At 46.9% G+C, this 18394-nt stretch overlaps 1 protein-coding gene across 4 annotated transcripts in view; it reads left to right on the forward strand.

The window, feature by feature from the left end:
* The window catches only part of RAB3B (RAB3B, member RAS oncogene family), an 862180-nt gene that overhangs the window by 607339 nt on the left and 236447 nt on the right, over positions 1-18394 (forward strand). The window lies entirely within an intron of this gene.

Genomic DNA, 18394 nt, shown 5'->3' on the forward strand with positions numbered 1-18394 from the left:
GCATTTACCGTTTGGTTATAATGCACTTCAGAGTATATGGTTTGGCCTCATCACAAACAACCCCGGAATAAAGGTTCCGAGTGCTGCAGAGGGACTCTGCTCATGCATGGGCACCCTCTCACATAAAACCCAGCACCCTGCCTTCAGGATTGGTAAGGCCTGCCATAGGGGTGTCTGATAGGTTTATATGTGCAGTGAAATGGAGAGATATAGTGAACCTATATCTCAGTAAGGGGTGCATGCACCACCTTACACAGGCTGCTGTAGCAGTCCTGTTGTGTCATTTTGGAAGGCTTCCCAGGGGTGGCATAATACATGCTGCAGCCCCTGGTAGGCTTCTGGGGTACCCATGCCCTGGGTACATAGTATACCATATACTAGGGACTTATAAGGGTACCCCAGATTCCAATCTGGAGTGTACCTAAAGTACTGGTAATCAATTTAGAGAGGAAGCAGCTAGGCTGGGGTCCTGGTTAGTGAAACATCAGCAAAAAGTGGGGGTAACTATGAGAAGCAGATCCTACTTTCCTACAGCCACCACCACAACATGGCCCTCAGCAAAGAGTGCCGCCTTAACTTACCACCGAAGAGGAGAAATAGCGTCACAAAAGGTTTTGTGACCCAGCCCACCTTCTCAACCACTGAAAACATCCAGGGGGCTTTCCCACAGCCAGAAGTAGGAGTTAAAAATCCTTGTTTTCAATCTGGCCCTTGTGCACATTTATTGTGCAGGATCGATGCCGGCTTGTCCTGGTAAGATTGCATTTTTCTGCCTTCTCCTCCTCCTCTGTGTTCTTCATTAAGAGCTTGGACAGCACCTGCAGCCTGAAATGCAATCGGCCGAGTCACGCTAGCTGAGGAAAAACGGCATTATGTATGTATGTGTGTAATGTATGCACTATGTGTGTTACGCCTGTGCATGCCATGAGCGTAAATTACAGCGGTTTGCCAATTCGGCATATGTCAGTAGCGCATAGGTGCGAAGTATAAATTTGTACATTACATGTAGAAGTGCATGGTATATATGTAAACCATAATGTATGCCTTTCTTTTCTAACCCTAAGTTTTTATACACTGTGTCCTATTTGCATTTGTACAATTAGGAATAAAGTGACAGGCCTGTTTAATGTAAAAATATTTATGCTTAACTTGCACCCTTCCTACTCACCATGGAAAAATGGGCTGACCCTTTATGACTATTTACAACAGACCCATTTGGGTGTAGGTGAAGTGCTCTGACATGTGCATGAGTAGTTGTCTATGAAGCCCATAAAGTTACAATTATGTGGGTAGTAAACTAATCCGTATAGTGTTTTTCTGGCCACTCCTCTGACACACTGACAACTTTCTATCAGCACTTTGCAGGACGTTGTGCACGCCGTTGTGCATGCATGGAGACACATTGTGTGCACAAAGGCACTCTATGCAGGCGTAGACATCAGAAGATGTTTGTTGAGTAGCAAGGGAAGTAAGAGCCGTGTAGAGTAATTTTTGGAGTTTCATTCTAAATCACCATCCCACAAATCAGGCCATCTTAACCTCGGCCGTAGATTGAGTTTATCGAGAATGATTGCTATCTGTATCCTGTTTGAGCTCTAATCCCTTTAGCACCTCCTGGAGTAAGCCTTCACTGCTGGCTATTGCAACTGTTGAGAACAGAGTTCAGAACATGAACAGCTCTTGTATCCAAACAGAAAGAACAAGTGTTCAGCTTTGAAACACCAGTGGCAAATATCAGTATCTACCATGCAAACTCAGATCTGCTACTTAACAAACTGTTTGATCCTCAGCAAACCATACTCTCCCTGTGCCTCTGTAGCTGATCTGACAACGTCAGCACTTTGAAACGTGCTTAACATAAGAAATGAATATCAAGGCCATACTCCCAGGGCAGGCCCTAGAATGGTATTCATTAACACATTAACACATTCAGAACAGGTTAGGGGCAGGTGGCTGGATTTGAATCTCAAGAGATAAACGTGCTCCTGAAGCTGCATTATGCAGGACCCCTCCTGTGCTGCACCTCCTCCCTCCGAGCCTCTGAAAGGTACCTTTCATAGCTCATAAAGGGCTGAAAGAGTGAGAGTTGGTTATCTTTTGACAGGGATAAAAGTGGGGGCGGAGGGACAAAATGTGGGGCAGAGGGCGCCTTGCGTTGCCGCTGTGCCGGCGGCAGAACAGGAGTCACGACTGCAGGATAAACCTGCAAAATGGGAGCTGGTTCGTCACCGTGTGGGGATCCCAGCCTCATTTCACATGTGCATAATGTATGCATCTGTAGTGAATATTTCGCAGATGTGCAACTATGGGGCATGTAACCCTGCATAGAGGGATAGAATGGTTTATGTATGTGATATAACTTTGGACTATGAACAAGAGTTTTCTTTGCCACCTCTGTGTGCTGTGCTCTTCCCCCCGAAGGCTTTTTTTTTCAGTGACGCTTGAGAGTTTGCATATAATGTAATGTTCTTAATCAATACACTATGTGCCCCTTTTTAGGTCTCGGCTGGCGATAGCAGCGCGCATGCGCTGCTCTCGGCTTTCGAGAGCTTCTTGAAATCAATACAGTTGAGGAAGGGGACTTGAAGCCCCGCCCCCTCTTCCCATTGGCTAGCGTCATATTTCAGGCTAAACGCTAGCTTTCTATTGTAAAGGAGGCTTCTTAGTCCCTCCTAGTTACCACCCTGTCCACTTTTGGCCCCGCCCACCGGGATTGGATCGTTTACTGGCGGTGTGACACTCTCTCCTTCATTACTCGGTACGCACTTTTTTCTTCTCATTCGGCTTTGGCAAGGTCAGCCGCGTGTTTATTTTCGCATCGCGCTTTCACTTAAAGGGAAAGCGCGATGCAAAAATAAACCCGTGGCTGCCTTTGCGGTACTGGCTTGTTTTACTTGCTATTTACTTATAATGGCGGCTGCAAGTCTTATCCCACGCCACTCGGCCACCTCGTTGTTTTTTTTTATTTACATAATAAATATTGACGCCGCACATCTTGTTATCAGTGTTAGAAACCACTTATGTCACTTGCATCTTTATCGTCTTTGTGTCTAAAGTGTTTATTTTCGCATCAATGTCACTTGCTTCTTTATCGTCTTTGTGTCTAAAGTGTTTATTTTTGCATTGCGCTTTCACTTAAAGTGAAAGCGCGATCCGAAAATAAACACGCGGCTGCCTTTGCGGTACCGCACTTGTTCTCCCTATGCCACGGGTGATCTCTTTTGGACCGGCTGTGTTTCCAGTTTAAGCCTGTGTTCTGCCCCGGCATGTGCCCAGAGCTGCCCCGGTGTTCTCCGGCGGGGCTCTGTGCTGCACTCTGACACCTATTGTACATGTGATTGCGCCTGCAACAGGCTGTGTTCCCCTTAGCCTGCATGTTCTGCCCTGGTATGTACACAGAGCTGCCCCCGGTGTGCTCCACGCTTGATGCTGCCCCCTCGCACCTATGGCACAGGTGGACTCCCCTGGCACAGGCTGTGATCCAGCTTTTGAGCCTCTGTGTTTTGCCCGGTTATGAGTCCAGAGCTACTCCGGTGTTGTCCAGCGAGGCTCGGCACGGCCATGTGCCACACCACCAAAACGGTCCCTCCTGCACAGGATGTTTGCCACAACCTGTGCAGTCTGTATGTGTGGACTTGTGCACAGAGCTGGCGGCGGCTGCTCCCTGCTGGCCGCCACTTCGGTTTTGGTCTCAGTTTCGCTCCCGGTGGATTCACCGGACAGAGGCCGGGGCAGAGCAGCAGGCACCAAGGGAGCAGCTCCACTGCCCACCGACCACGGGGCACACTAGGGAACCCAGTGCCGAGGAGCATGGTGGGGTCAGCGGCGGCGCCGGTAACAGCATCACGGTGACAAACATTAAATAAGTGCTTCCTCAAAATGGAGAGTGGGACGGAGGCGGGGTGCTGGGAGAAGCCGCTTCCCTATCCCGGGGCCCGCTTCTAGGTGGGGGCCCTGTGCTAGGGGACATCCACCCTGTGGGACTGGCTGCTGCAGGCTCAGCAGAACTCTGCACCCTGAGAGGTAAGCACATGACACGGGGTCTTATGTAAGTAAGGGTGTCTCAAGCGCCAACCAGACCTGAGGGGCATTGAGGCGCTGCATAGAGATTATACAAGAATAGCGTAGTGCTCACTGCACTCCGAGAGGTAAGCACAGGGCCAAAGGCGTTCTGTACGGGGGTGTAAGCGCTAACCAGACCTGAGGGGCATCGAGGCGCTGTGTAGAATTGTAAAAGAATAAGGTGAGCACAGATTGCCCATAGATCTCACGCAAGAGAGTCTCCAGCACTAACCAGACCTGAGGGGCATTGCGGCACTGTACAGAGATTGTACAGTAATAATCCAGCGCCTATTGCCGGAGTGCACATTGGACTCAGACATACAGGAAGAGGTAGAATTATTATGGCAGCAACTGCCCCACCCCTCTCTGTTTCTCTCCCTCACACTTTTTGTCTCGGGTTCTGTTTCCCTGCCTCACTTTCTCTTACATCCCCTGCCCTGTCCCTCCCTTTTTTCTCCCTTGACCTTAAAACAAGCATTAAAAATGCAATAGTTCTTGCCTTTCATTAAGTTAAAGCCATTTGCTTTGCTGTACAATACCATTAGCAAAGCAAATGGCTTTAACTTAATCAAAGGCGAGACCTAGTGCATTTTCAATGCTTGTTGTATGTATTTATTCTGTATGTGTGTTCACCTTTGTTAGTATTTTATGTCCAATTCTAGGATTACATCTTCTAGGAGATCACAAAAAACGAGTATATTCTGACTGGTATAGCATGGTACCAATGAAAGAGTGAACTATGTCTGTAGTATGAGTGGAAATGAATGCAACATTAGGCAGGCATCTTCGTCCTGATGAAAGCCAATGATCCATAGGGTCCATTACCTGGCTGAAACGTGTTGACCCTAATCGTGGGGAGCCCGCATGCCATTCTAATCATTTTTGACAAATGAGGCGGCACTATGATAGAGCATGACACCCAGGGCGGTGTGTGAATGCTCGCCTAACATGTTTTGAAATATATTACATACACCCTGTGAACACACACACATGAGACAGATGAAGGGTCCATACGCTATATTTTCATTGGGGCACCACTCAGTCGATCTGGATTGCTTTTGTTATGTAGCAATTGTTATTTGCAGGGTGCAATCCGCAGCAGACTTCTTCTTCTCATTCCTCCCAGCCCCTAGCCGAGGGGCCTTTATTCAATGAGTACCACATACTTCCTTACATAGTTTGCACATATGTCAATGTTTGTGATAGGCTGTATCATTGAACTGCAGTACAGATTTGTTTAGAATACACATCCTAAAAAGTCAGCTAGTCAACGTTCTATAAACTTATACTGTTATAACGCATAATGCCCAATCAGTTGGCAAGGATCGCTTTCTTTGATCTACACTTGGAAAGTAAAATGAAGGTGAACAATCACTGAGGCAGAGCAGCATTAAAGAAGGAAACAAAAACATGATAAATACTGATGTCTTTTTTTTGCAGAAAGAGTTAAATGGTTTTATTTAGTCTGGCATTAGCCAAGACCTTTCTATGTTTTTAGAATGATATGTATAATATACTTCCTCACAGGGGCTTTCAGCCAGCCCTCTTCATTCATTGGTCTGTTGGTATGCCATTCACATTTGCCTTCCGCCCCATGCAGTAAGTAAGCTTGGGACAATGGGTCGCCCACTTGAGCCATTTGCTAACTTCATTGTGAGTGATGTCATTCTGCCCTTTCACAAGGAACACATCCTCATACAAAGTTGTTTGCTTCAGTGACAGGACTTACTGCGGTAATGGTTTTTTTTTCAGACCACAAATATTTTTACTTTTAACCACTGTTTGCTTTTTCAAATTGGATTGGGCTTTCAGCTTCATCAACAATAAAGTTTTTCAAAAAACAAAGCAGGTCAACTGTAAAGCTAATGCCAGACTTTTTGGCTTTGACAATTTATTTATCTTTCTGTAAAAAAAGAGCAGCGTCGCAATGTGTAGAGGTTGTAGCAGGGCATGCAGGCCTCAGCAGTCAGTGCTCCGCATAGGGCCTAACATTGTAAAGTGGATGAGGAGTTGGGCTGGGCTTAAGAATGGTGGGGAGAGAGGGCCAGAAACACGGAAATGCCTCTCCCTTTCCTCAAATGCTGAAACATGGCCAGTGGTTTAATACATTAACCTACCATAAGTACAGGTTGACAACAAGTAAATAGATCCCTCGCGGAAAAAAACCAAATTTAAATAAAGTATTCCATAGAAGTTGTATGGCAAATCTCTGTATTCCGAGTCATCCGAATAATGCCTGATCTTTCATCAATATTACACCAATAGAATCCGCTGTTTCTTAACTTTATGCCGCAATGCTTAGTATTCCAAAATAAACTCCTATAGTCTGACAAAACGTATATTTAAGTAAATATCATTTATAGTATAAAAAAAACTAATCTAAAAAAATCGATAAACTTACTACAATAAACGCATGCCAGTAAACAGAAGAGCTAGCGGTATCCCTCTAGGACAGCACCGGATTTTTAGTTAACCCATCATATTGATTGGTGATATTTTAAATTCACTCCACATGTGCACTCTTGAATAGCACCCGCCAGCACAATGCTTCCCCGGGTTCCGGAGCATATGTGAACAAACAACAAAAGGTGCACCACTTCAACAGATGTAGAACGTGTTAAATCAGTCCATGTACTTGATGCTTTTTCTTTTCAAAAATTCTTCTTTATTTTTTCATTTATAATATAGACATTAAAAACAGCCATAACAGCCGACGCGTTCGTCCTACTTGGGACTTCTTCAGGGCTTAGACAGTAATATATCGGTGTATGTTAACATTCGTAGCAATTTCAAGAACACCATTCAATGACAATTCACAAAATAAAACTGCCGGTTGAAGGGTAAGGAGATATCAACTAAGTAACGCCAATAAGGTCACATCCTTTCAATACAATGCAAATTCAGATCTCGTCCAATGACACGGACAAAAATCAAGATCTTCAAAATGCCCGATTCCGCATATTCCTGTACGAGATAGGACCAAATCCGTCAGAAATCCCCACGAACCTTGCTATGTGTGTCTTCTGTCCATGTTCATGCCGTTTCTATAGGTACGTTATGCTTAGAAGGCAAGCAGTTATTTTAATCTGATTTTATGTTTTTTTATTTGATTTTCTGACTTTTCTTTGGATTGCTTTTGTGTGTTGTTGTTGTTCTTCAGATCCTAATCCTGTGTCTCAAGACTGGGGCTCCATCATGCAATGGAGCTGTAAGGCAGTGCTGGCAGTGTTGATATGCCACAGCCCGTGGTGCACAGCAACCTGTTACTGAAGAGTAACGTTGAAGGAGAAATTCTTATATGTAATGAGACCGTAATGGTGCACGATGCACCACTGAGCTGGTCAAAGTGCATGTGCAGCAAATCTGCATTGGAACATGCCTAAAAAATTTGGCATGCACTTCACTTCATCAGGTCTGTTATACCAGGCCTGAGATGTAATGCTGTTCTTCTGCAAATAAGAGCATGCGTCATTATTTCTGGAAGATTCTTGAGACAGATTATTGCAGAATTTGTAATGGTCAATTTTGTATAGCGCTTTGTGTTCTCGTTCAGTAACTGCAGAGCGCTGGCTGTTAGGGAACAATAGCTTGATTGCTGGAGGGGGTGAGGCAGGATCAATCCAACATTCTTCAGTGTGGCCCAGTTTCCATGTTGATATCATTTGTAGGCAAGTCTGTAGAGTTCTGATTTTTCGAGTGTCCTGATCTTCGTGTCGTTGGACCTAGCTATTAGTTTGGGGTCAAGGGTGTTCCAAATTCATCGCTCTTGCACACGTGGAGCTCTGCCGCCAGGTTTCATTTTCTCTGAGAATTGTTGGTTGGTCCGACAGGCAGATCTTGAGTGAAGGGCTCTGGTTGAGATGTAGTAAGTGGTAGTTTTAGCAGGAATGCTTGACCTTTGCAACATTACATTTTGTGAAGATATAGTGGGCTGCAACGAGCGTTGCATAAGCTTCCCCTTCCGCCTACAGCACTAGGAATACCACCACATACTCACTCAGTGGTGGCTGGTGACATTTCAAAGTGGTGAGGCGTAAAAGTTGAAAAGGTGTTACCTTACCAGCGAGCAAGCCTGACTGACATGGAGTGGTTTGAGGGGGGTTTCTCCCCAAAGAAGAGTGGGCCAATGGTGTATTTTAAAACAAATTTGAAAAAGCATGACGGTTTATAAAGCTCTTGTCCACATGTAGTCATTACATTTTTAAATACATTCAAAACTGCCCCATGTCTTACTGTATTAAATGTGTTCAAGAGGCCGGAATGGAAGCTGCACACCTGCTAACCCCATGGACACAAGAGCCATATGCACAAAGTCAAGGCTGGGATCTCCAAAGTTAACTACCGGAGGGGAGCCTATATGTTATGTCAACATTCCCATCACCCACCCCATCAAATGCAGCCATCAGTCACATGGCTTTGTCCTGACAATTGGTTTGAATTGAAAGTGCTTGCATTTTGAAAGAGGTGAAAAAAGCTGCAATCCGAAGCAGAACTCAGAACAGTACCAGCCTTCTGCAAACAACAGTTTTATCCAGGCCACAAGTCATTTGACACTGCGACACACATGTTGCTGGTTCATGCTGCAAGACGTGCACACAAAAATCATTAAGGGACTTCACATTACAGGACTGTGTTTGCACAGTGCCATTGCCTGTAACCCCATTAGGAGTCTCTGGCCACTCTGCCGACTGCGTGGGGGCATAAAGTAAAGGAGGAAGTGAGTAATAACTACATTTTTGCGCCTGCCTGATTAGGAGAGGCTGCCAGGCTACATTAAAGATTTACAGAACACGATGCATGCCTGCACTCAGCTCAACACCATGCAGGCAGAATACCCTTCCCGGTCCCTGAAACCAGCCTCATACCCTGGCCTCAGCGCAGGAGCCCATTTCTCTGCTGTTTAAAGATAGGCTCTCAAGTCTTGGCATATTTACCTACTTCATCCCTTCTTAAAGCTCCACGTCGCAGCGCTTTCTTTTTCTTTTCTGGATGATGAAGCGAGGACTTTTATGAATGCTCCAGGAGCTGAAAGTTCATCCGTAAACAACCGAAAATGATCCCATAATGACGAGGAGTAAGCGGAAAAAACAAGTGATCTTACAATTTTGGCTATATAAAGCAACAAACCAAATAACTTGGATTGCCAATTTATATTGCGAGAATTGTCATTGTCGTGTCGTGTTACCCCCCAATGACGACCGACACAGTAATCTTTTGTACGGAGCTTTATTCTCTTGTCTTCATTCTTCCCTGTCCCTACTCTAACTGACCGCCTCAACCGTTGCTCCTCCTCTTCCCCCCTACCCAGATACTCCGCCCCCCTAGCTACTAGACTGCACACAATCTTACATCTCCCCCTTTGTTAACAAAACATGTGACACAGATTTATATCTCTTCTATTAGCCGTTTAGGCCGTTGAATTGTTTGTCGCGGCCTGAGAGACCGGCCTTCAGCCACAGTTCCAGAGCTGCCTCCAGCATCCCATTCCTGATTTGTGGGATTCTCAACACGTTCTTCACAGCGCTCAGTTCCGGACGTCGTGGGCCCCGACACAAGTGTTTCTTGCATGGCTGGACTGGATTTTTGGAAGTGAGACACATTCCGCGTGATGTGCCTGTTTTCCGACTCCGCTGTCAGCATGGTGCCCTTCTGTCGAGTGACTGTCAGGGGCTCCGCTCTGAACCGACAGTCTGTCTTTCTGCTTTGTTCTTGCTTGACCACAACACAGTCTCCTTCATGAAAGGAGAGAGACCTGGCTCGCCTCCTTCGGTCAGCATATACTTTCATGCTCTCCTTGCCGGCTCTATCAGCGACTGTTACTTCTTGGTGGATACGACTTGGAGACACTGGTCGTAGAGCTCCCTCCCAGGTGGGTATCCATGTCCGAATGGGGCGTCCCAGCATGAGTGTAGCCGGACATTTGCCCGTGGTAGCATGGGGTGTTGTTCGATATGCTCGAAGCACTTCATTGAGAGCCGTTTGCAAGTCCGTTTATTGAGCGTAGCTTCCTGGAATGTCTTCTTTAGGGTGGCCACAAACCTTTCAACGGTGCCATTGGCTTGCGGCCACAAAGGCGTTATTCGCCGGTGCCGGACATTCATTAGTTTTGCAAAGTCACTGGATTCCTGTCTGTTGAAAGGTGGACCATTGTCTGTTTTCAGTTCCTTGGGCAGGCTGCAAAGACTTCGTCCAACACCGTAATGGTGGCGGCGGCGCTGGTGGACGTCTCGTGGGCTCTTGGTGTCATTTAACGTGCTTACTTTGTCAGGGTCGGGCTTCATCCCGGCCCCCGAGAAGACGTGCCCAAAGAACTTCAGCTTCGACTGATGAAACTCGCATTTATCTTTGTTGAGCGTTAAGTTCGCTTCCAGGAGGGCATGGCAGACCCTGTCTAGAGCGGTGTCATGCTCCTGGACATTAGCCCCATACACTAAGATGTCGTCCCTGTAGTTCAGTGTGTTGGGGATGTGGTGGATGGTCAGGCGAATGGCCTCCTGAAATATTTCAGCGGCTGAAGAACTGCCGAAATTTAGTCTTTTATGTCGGTACAACCCCAGGTGCGTTGCAAATGTTGTGATATACCGAGAGCTCTCATGAAGTTCTAACTGATGGTACCCTTTGTTGAGGTCCAGTTTGGAGAACACTCGAGCGCCATTCAGTGCGGCTATCATGTCGCTCAAGTGGGGACCTGGGTGACGCTCCCTCTCGATGGCGGTGTTGGGCATCCGCATGTCCACACACAACCGCACCTTTCCAGGAGTCCCTTTCTTTGGAACTATTACCACTGGTGGCACCCATGGTGTGGGACCTTCCGTCCGTTCGATAATGTCAGCCGCTAGCAGGTCCTGCAGTTCATCTTCCACAGCCTGCTGGAGATGGAATGGCACCTTCCGAGGATGTTGGGCGACCGGCTGGACTTGGTCATTGATGTGTAGATGGATCTGACCCCTGTTCATTTTGCCAAGTCCCAGGAACAGTTTTGGGAACTTGTGGACAATGTCACTGTCGTCGCTGACACGATACAGAATTTCCACCAGTCGCAGTCGTTCGGCCGTCAGCAGACTAAGAAGACAGTCAGCCTCCGGCCCTTCTATGACGTGGATCACAGCGGGAACTGACATTGATTTGTGTCTCAGCATAGTTGAAAACTTTCCGAGGCAAGGAAGTGGCTTCCTGGACATCCAGGTGTAGACCCAGACGAGGAAGAGGGTTCATTTTTTTGAACTCCGTCACCGGAATATAGTTCAGTGACGCACCACTGTCCATCACAAATTTTGTATGATGTTCACCGACGCTGATGTCCAGTCGGGGATATTTCTTAAGTTGATCCGGGTCGGCAATCATGTTCGCATATTCAACCGAGTATTCTCGTTCATCTGATACTGATCTGGAGTCTCGAGATGGTGACCTCCTCGACCATCGCGATGTCCGCGACTCCCTGCTGGAGTGAGAAGATCGTGACGAGGACTTTGGGCGATCATGCACCGCTCGCGCGTGGTGCCGGCGGGGGTCACCTCGCGACGTCCCATGTGTGCTCTTTTCCTTCTCCCGGCGATACTCTCCGCACATGGCCTCGAAGTGATCGCTCCGCCCACACTTGCGGCACTGCTGTCCCATAGCTGGACACGCACCGGTATGTGGGAAATCATACCCGCACCTGTAGCATCTTCTCACGGGTGCCTTTCTCGCGTGGTCATGGCGTTTGCCTCTCCTCCCCGACTCAGGCCGACGGTATCCAGAATGACGGTGACGCGACGATGGCCGGGAGTGCCGCCCACGCTCTCTGGGACCTCGGCGGGGGCGACTAGCTTGCACTTGACAGACTTGTTCTCTGCGTTCAGTACGTCCTGCTTCCATGTTCTTGGCCTGTTCCTCGGCCTGGTCGTGCACTCTCGTCATTTCTTCGATTTCCTCAAGATTGTGGCTTTTTTTCAGCAGTTTTCTCCGGAGTGTCTCAGACAGACAACCATCGATGACGCGCAACCGGATGGCATCGTCTGTTGAGAACGCTTCGAAATTGCAGCGGCGGGCTAACCGACGTAGTCGAGTTATGTATGCACTCATCATCTCGTCTTTTTCCTGATGTGCCCGCTGGAACACGTACCTCTCGTAGTCTACGTTTTTCTTGTGTAGAAATTTCTTGTCTAAAGCTTCTCGAACCTCGGCATACGTCCCTGCCTCTGCAGCCGGAATCTCCTTGATCATTTGGCTGATGTCTTTTCCTACAAGATTGCGGAGCGCAATTAGTTGATCTTCATCACCGATTACCTTGGAGCCTTTGATGTAGTCTTCAAAATCTTCGATCCATTCCTCCCATCGGGGCCCCATGCTTCCCCCAGCTACGAGCGCCAGGGGCTCTGGAGGGCGCAAGTGTGACAGTCCCATCACGATGGGTTTTACCTCCTGACGTGCGGGCGATCCGGGGTTTGACATCTCGATTTGCTTTGTATGGCTTGGCTTACTGTGCTCCCTTCCTGTGTTTGCTCGTGCTTGTTTGTTGACCTTTCTAGTATGAATGGTACTGACAGTCTTTATATGTGTCGTTTATTGTCTTCACCTTCGTGTTTTTTTTTTCTTGCCTTTGCCTGTGCTCGTTTATTTTCCTTCTTGCCTTTGCTTGGGCTTGTTTGTTTTCTTTCTTGCCTTTACCTGGGCTTGTTTGTTTTCTTTCTTGCCTTTACCTGGGCTTGTTTAATTTCTTTCTTGCCTTTGCCTGGGCTTGTTTACTTTCACTGGTGACTCCTGGGTGCCTGACTTTAAGATGGCCGCCTACTCAATTCGAACGGGGGTGTCTTCCTGCAGCTGTCTGATTCAAAGATGGCCGCCGGACCGACACCACACACGGGGCTTGACACGAGGCTTAGCTGCTTCTCAGAATCCTCCCCACATGATCCACGCTGCATCGAAGGCCTCATTCACCAGCTCCACCGGATTTCGACAATCTCAGGGTAGGCACGTGCTATGGCTTCAGCTCCTCCTGGCACGCACGTGTTTCCGACCTCGCACTGGAGGTGGGGGGGTTAATTGCTTACGGCGAGTCACTCTTCGCCTTCCACCGACGCTGGTGCTCCAGTCCGCGCAGCAGGGGGCCAGGGTCTCACTCCCACCCACGACTCCTCCGCTCTCTCAGGGCACTTGATCCGGCACGAGCCCGGAGTTCGGCGCGAACAGCGCTATCTTCAAATTTCTTCTCCGCACCGTGCTCAGGGACAGACCACGTTTCTCTTCGAGTTCAGGGGAGAGCATGCCGCTCATCCCACCCTCGTCGCCAGCTGTCGTGTCGTGTTACCCCCCAATGACGACCGACACAGTAATCTTTTGTACGGAGCTTTATTCTCTTGTCTTCATTCTTCCCTGTCCCTACTCTAACTGCCCGCCTCAACCGTTGCTCCTCTCTTCCCCCCTACCCGGATACTCCGCCCCCCTAGCTACTAGACTGCACACAATCTTACAGTCATATCACTTGCTTTTTCTAACTCAGGACACAATATTACATCACAGCTGTTTTTTCTTATACATTCATTTTTAATTTGAACATGCCACCAAGTATATTCGTGTTTGTGACTCACTCAACAGCAAAATGCCATAAAATATAATAAATATTGAGCTACTTTTCAGGTTCATTGTTGGTTTTAAGTAACTAGAGTGTGCTGGCAGGCCAAGTAGTTGGTGAATGCTAATGAAAGGGCCTTCTTGAATCATTATGCTGTGAGTAGCTGTATATAACAACGGACTGTCACAGCTAACCTAGACGTGTCAAATAATTAACGAATGGCGATCATATTGGTAGTGATAAGAAGACATTCCTTTACACTTGCATTGTGAAAAGGATCGGCTTTATTTAACAATTTGAACATTCCAGGTCCAATCTAGATGTTAAGTGGAGAGAGGCGCCCATGGGCTGGTACTGACAATAACAAACACCAAATGCGGGCAAAGTAGCAGAAGGCCGCAGCTCGGAAATTCTTGTCAAACGGATGCCTAAATATCCGAGATTGAAAGCCAGATATGAAAATGGTAATTAACTGTGGTAGGGGCGGGGGGCTTTGAAGCACTTTGAGCCCCATGGCGTTTTGCGCCTGCCTTCAAGCCCTTACTGCAAGTGCCAAGGCTCCAGTTTGGGTGGGCCAGGCTAATGTTTGGGTGGGCCCGGCGGCCCACCCGGTAGAACCGGGCCTGAATTAGGGCAGTCCCGGGACGCTTTTTTAAATCAAGAAGTAGGGGAACGGAATAGCATAATTTTTAAAAGTAGGGGCACGCCGTGCCCTTCCGTTCCCCCCCACTTCTAACACTGACCTAGGAGCAACTACGTTGCTGCCCGCGGACAGGGGCTACAAGAGTACGGCACAGAGGGGCAGTCGCACAACGGTCCTGGTATCCTTGGCACCATGGCACTGAGCGTTAGTCTGAAGAAGGTCGCTAACCTACCCTAGCAACATGACAGGCAGGTGTCCCTGTCCTTTCGAGGTGAGAGTCTCTGGTCGTGAAGCCCCCTTCCACCAGCCACCTGTGGAATTAACAATACATAATTCCATGTATTCATAGAGGGCTTGCGCAGTTTACTGTCTACACTTAGGCCAATTACATAGTACAGAAACTTGGCGTTATCGCAGTGCACGAGGACAGACTTTGGGGGCATAATAAAAATAAAAAGTACCTTTCTGCCAGTTACCGAGCCGCCTCCGCTCCTGGCCGGTCACGGGGGTAATGGTGCAGCCGGGTCCCACTACTGCGTGTTCCTGCTGCAGGAACAGGAAGCAGGAAGCAGCCAGCAGGCAGTGAGGAGGTGAGGTTTGGGCCTTAATCATGCAGGGTAAGCAAAGCATTGCAGTTCTATTGGGCATACCTTTATGTCTATATGTTTCACTATGTTTCAAGCACAGAGCACGATAATTGATTTATATCTCCATAGGTGATGATTACATCCTGTGATTGAAGGTTTCGCATCAAGCGAGGTTGTATGGTTCTCTTAACTTTTTTTGCTCTTATGCAAGATGAGATTGGCAAACATGCAGTAGCTATTAGAGTATAGGTCCTGAAGAAAGCCTGGATAATTTCCAACTAGGCTGAAACATGTTGACCATGTGTTAGCAGTCACTGTGTTTACTGCTATGATTCAATAGCGGCGACTTAACCCCTTCGGTGCTCATGACGGAATGGTTCCGTCATGACCCACGGTTGAGCTGTGCTCATGACGGAACCATTCCGTCATGACCACGCCCGCGCAAGATTCCGCCAGCACAGCGGCGGAATCTGCGCAGCATCGAAGGGGTTAAGTTCACTGCTTCTTTTCGTTTCCTTTTTTACTAGGTGTGAGGAGAGAGATACTGTCTAGATGTTCTAGATCAAAACCACTTTATTCGATTATTTAAAATCATAAAAGTATACAATACATGATTAAACAATTTAAAAACGCTCTAACAGATTCATAAGTAAAAAAATAATTTATCTCGGTGAATCATTTTCTAAAAACTAATTAATTTCCTCCAATATGGCTACCTGTCTGTTCCTCCTTGACCTAATAGATGCAACGAGGAAGCTAGAAACGCCAAACATAGTTACAGGGGATTCCATTAGTTGTAAAAACAATAGTGCAGGTTTAATTTGTACAAATGCTTTCTCTCTCAGAATAGGGACAATAAACCTTTTCCTAGCTTCAAGATACAAGGGACAAAAAAACATAAAATGCATGGTATCTTGGGGAGAAAAGTCATCACATTTACATGGGGCCGCATCTTCCGGCCTAGACCAACCATGTGGATCACTTAATACTAAATGAATCTGGTTAAAACGGAATTTAGTCAATAGCCATCTATGATAAGAATTCGTAACTATTGACAAATAAGGGTGCATAGCCAAAGATAGATTGAGCAAGAAATGAGCCCTTACTGTAGGTTTGCTTATCTCCTGTGATTCTCGCTCAGCTTCACAGTGCTTAATAAGATTCAGGATTGGAGAAAATCTCTGGGCGCCCAATTTTCTTAGGTAGCATTTTAATGTAGGACAACCACTGGATTTCCTTCATGTTATCTAATTTGATACAATCTCTCAGGATACTATGATTCAACAGAAGATCCGGATTTAACCAGGTTCTGATCCATAACATAATAGGGGCTATTTTTATAATGTCAGAGATGTATCCTGTCCCCAATTCAAGGTGGACCGCGTGTGTCGCAGTAGACTGAGGGAGCCCGAGAAGGGCACGTAAACATTTGTTTTCTTTTTGTATGGGATCAGTTTCAGTATACCCCCATATTGCAGCCCCATACCTGGCTATTGAAACAGTTTTAGCTTGATATATTTTTAAAATAGCCTCACAAGGCTTCCCTCCCAACCTTTTCGCAAAACCCAATATTGCAGCTGAAGAGCTACGTATCGCATTCACCTTGGTAGAGAGTTGAGGCGCCCAGTTTCCTTTGTCATCGAAAACAACTCCCAAGTAGGTGAACACTTTCACTTTAGTAATAACTTCTCCACTGCAATAGAAGGTTTTGATGTGGTTTTTTCCCTTGCCCAGCGCCATAATATGTGATTTACCATTGTTAACCACAAGGTCCAAAGATTTCATAAACTCCCCAAAAGAATCCAATAATCTTTGAAGCCCGAGCGGAGTCCGGGCCAATAGAACTGTATCGTCCGCATAGAGGAGTACAGGTATAGGAGTACCATCCATTCGCGGAATGTCAAGAGAAGCAGTTAACAGATTATCTTCTAGGGAGTTTATATACAATGTAAATAACATAGGAGCAAGGATACATCCCTGACGCACCCCTCTTCCAGATTTAAAACTAGCAGTGCATTTCCCCTCCTGAGTCATCCTTATAGCGGCTTTCAGATCTTTATGTAATTCCGCCAAAAACACAAGGGGCCTATCAAGTCCCAGATCCAAAAGCATAGACCATAGCTTAGACCTGTTAACCAGGTCAAAAGCCGTGGACAGGTCCATAAAACCTAGAAAAATCGAGCCCCCTCTAGCTTTCGTATATTTTGCGACAATTAGATGTAAGTTAAGGCATTGGTCCTCTGTACCCCTCCCAGATCTGAATCCATACTGGGCATTGGAAATTATAGCTTTCTCTGTAGCCCAGTTTGATATCCTGGCTAGAATAACCTTTCCTAGGATTTTAATTGAAGAATTCAGCAGGGATATGGGCCTATAACATCTAGGGTCTCCCCTTTGACCCTTCTTAAACACAGGGATTATGATTGATCGGGACCAAGACTTTGGAGAGGCAGTTACGGCCGCAGAGTTAAAAACATTTAACAATATTTTAGCCCAGTACTTAGGGTTAGCCTTATACAAATCAGACGGTACCTCATCTGGGCCTGGTGCCTTGCGCCCAGCCGTCCCCACAATAGCTTTCTCCACCTCTTCAATAGTAAAGTTAATAGGGGGGAAAGAAGAATTGGAAATTGGTACCTCAAATGATTCCAGCTCAAGATTACTCCCATAGATTTTTTCAAAGTGGCCTAACCAGTCCTCCTCTGAAATATTCAATTCTAGTGCAGAGTTCTGGGAGCCAGATAGCAGGGGGGAATTAATGATTTCCCAGAACTTTGAGCTGTCTTTCAATGTAGCTTTATCCATTAGAGCTACCCATGCATCTTGTTTAATTTCCCTTTTTTGAGCCTGAATTGCCTGTGAATACTCTTTCCTTAGCTGTACAACTAGCCCTTTATTTCTAGGATTGTCATTAAGAGCTTTTTTTTTTTTTTTTTTTTTTTTAAAAAACCTTTATTTTATATCAGTGACACAGCTATTCAGCCGACATCCCGGAGGTACGGCAGCTTTAGAGATTCAACTCATGCTTGCGTCCACATATCCCTGACAGGAGAGCCAAAGGTTCTATTTTGCATAAACATAAATACAACCCTAAACACAAGCAAGGCGAAAGGTACTGTAAACACCCAGAGAGGTTCCCATCAGGGGGGACGAGCCCCATCACGTCCAACAGGCACTGATCTATAGTAAGGGAAAGGAGGGAAAGGCAGAGACTCCAGAAACAATCACATATCAGCGGGAAAGTCAAAGCCGGAAAAGGACTAAGGGGAAGTTGCTCCTCAGGCGGATCCGGGTCGGGGGGCAGGCATATGTCCCCTCTGTACTGGTTCCATGGCCCCCACACAGCATGCCATTTCCGAGGGCGCCCCCGAGCACAATACACTGTCTTCTCCCTAAACATGCTCCAGTCCATGTTTTCCATCCACGCTGTCAATGTGGGCGGCCTATCGGAGCCCCACAGCCGAGCGATATCGCGCTTGGCTACCATGTTCCCCAGGGTCACCCACTGAGTCTGTGCCGCGTTGTGGTCAGTAGGACTCCAGACATTCA

This window comes from Triturus cristatus, chromosome 4_2, assembly GCF_964204655.1.
Source record: "Triturus cristatus chromosome 4_2, aTriCri1.1, whole genome shotgun sequence".
In the NCBI taxonomy this organism is placed as follows: domain Eukaryota; kingdom Metazoa; phylum Chordata; class Amphibia; order Caudata; family Salamandridae; genus Triturus; species Triturus cristatus.